Here is a 2,288-nt window from a genome sequence, read left to right on the forward strand (position 1 = left end):
GAGAAAACTCGATAAGGGCTCGCGAGCTCAGCTCGTTTAAAGCTCGACCGGATCGCTCGCCCGGCTCGTTAGTCCGACTCGTTAGCTCGTTCATATCTTTTATATATTTTAGTAAAAATAGTAAATATAGTATAATATATATAGTATTACATATTAATTATAATACTTTGATTACAATATTTAGTATGTTAAATTAACATATTAAGTTATTAATAATTAGTATATAACAATATTAAATAGTTAGCATATATATATATATATATATATATATATATAAACACATATATCACATCACACATGGTTAACAATAGTTATATATTATATTTATATTATAGTTACTTAGTTTTATAGAATATATTAGACTTACTATTTGTTCACATTATACATATACAATAGTTTATACTCTCTAGTTATATATAATAACATATTGTTAATTTGTTACTTATAAACTATAGTTATGTACTATATTTTATAATATGCTTTATATAGTTACATATTATATATTTATGTTATTAATAAATACATAGAGGTTGTTTATAAATTTGGGCTTGAATTTTGCTTTGATCACTCATGGAAAAATTTAAGAGTCTACCTCGAACTTTAGTTGAGCCGAGCTTGTCAAGTAACCCGACTCGGCTCGAATGTCATTTTCAACGAACTCGAGCTCGAGCTCATCCGAATTTTAAATGAGCCGAGCTTGAACATGCAATTTATAGCTCAGCTCGAATTCGAGCTCGACTATTTAGGCTCGACTCATAAACGAGCCAGTCTTGAAATCTTCAAACTCGACTCGACTCGGCTCAATTACATCCCTACATGATAGGTCTCATGCTATGCGCTTCTGGTCTTGGGCCTATTCAGGAGCCATGGGCTTGTGGCTCACGGTAATTTTATGGGCCCGTTTAGGTCTTAAGGGCCCAAAACCTTAAACTACTGGCACTTTTCATTGAGAGACGGTAACAACGATGGGCTTGTAACCCCTGACTTGGGCCAAGCCGACTCAAAAGGACATGATGGATTTACTCCCAACATATTTTAATTCAAAATTTTACATGTTGAGCCTCATATATTAAATCAAAGTTTAAGCTCTAAAATGGATGGAAGATGGATGTTAGGTTGGGGGCTTTGTTGAAAGTGTTTATCTTTGTGGCTCCTAATTCTAATTAAAACTGGCTATTGTGAGAGCTGAACCTTGAAAGCATGTCATGTCATTTACAATCTTCTACCTACAATATTCCTACATAATTAAACCCAAAAAGCATATCTTCTGGAAAACCCTATTGTCTTAATGAAAATTATAGGCATCCCCCAAAAAAATTAAAATTATTCATGCCATCATATATCACTACTAAATTTTTGCCCAAAGCAGATTAGACTATTTAAATATGAGTTGAAAAGTATACAGGCCTCAGGTCTTCCTAAACTCATGGCCATTGAGTTGCTACAAAATTCCAAACTTGAGAGTGTTGAGATCAAAGCATCAAATTAACGAATGGTACTTGTAGCCATCGTGTGGCTGTCGGACGAACCGTTAAAAAATATTATCATCATTTTTTTAGAGTCATAATACAAAGAATGGTTGTACTAATTCATCGTTAACACCTTTCTCAATAAATGCTTGTATATATATATATATTGTGTTTCGTGATGGTCGATGCAATGGGATCTAAATGTGCCAATCTTTGAGAGAGAGAGAGAGTGAGTTAAATGGTTTTAATTGCTATTCAAATCCATTATTAAAATGACCTAATTCACTATTCGCATATGCGAATTTCTCTCAAAGGTTGAATGGCAATTAAAACCATTTAACTCTTTTTCTCTCTCTTTAATTAGCATATTCAAATTCCATTGTATGTGGTGGTCCAGGCATCTTAATGAGTGGTTTGGGATGGCTAACCACTTTCAAGCCAAAGTGGATGGTGTTTAAAGTATGTTTGAGGGTGGCCGAATCACAATCTTGGCCAATGAGTGGTTCAATCATTCCACCAAAAGCACCTGAGGCCTTTTTTCTTTTCTTTTTTTCCTTTTTTTTTTTTGAGAAATGCTAATAATACTAAATCTTTTATTAAGATGATGCGAAGCTTATTCATTAAAGATAATTAAAACAATTAATATAAGAGAAATGTTAATGGTACTAAATCTTTTACTAAGAGATGATTAGTAAAATGATATGGAGCTTATTCATGAGAAATGTTATGGATACTAAATCTTTTACTAAGAGATGGTTATTAAGATGATGTGGAACTCATTCCTTAGAGATGATCAAAACAATTAATATAAAGAAATGC

This window comes from Alnus glutinosa, chromosome 5 (genome assembly GCF_958979055.1).
Source record: "Alnus glutinosa chromosome 5, dhAlnGlut1.1, whole genome shotgun sequence".
Taxonomy (NCBI): Eukaryota; Viridiplantae; Streptophyta; class Magnoliopsida; order Fagales; family Betulaceae; genus Alnus; species Alnus glutinosa.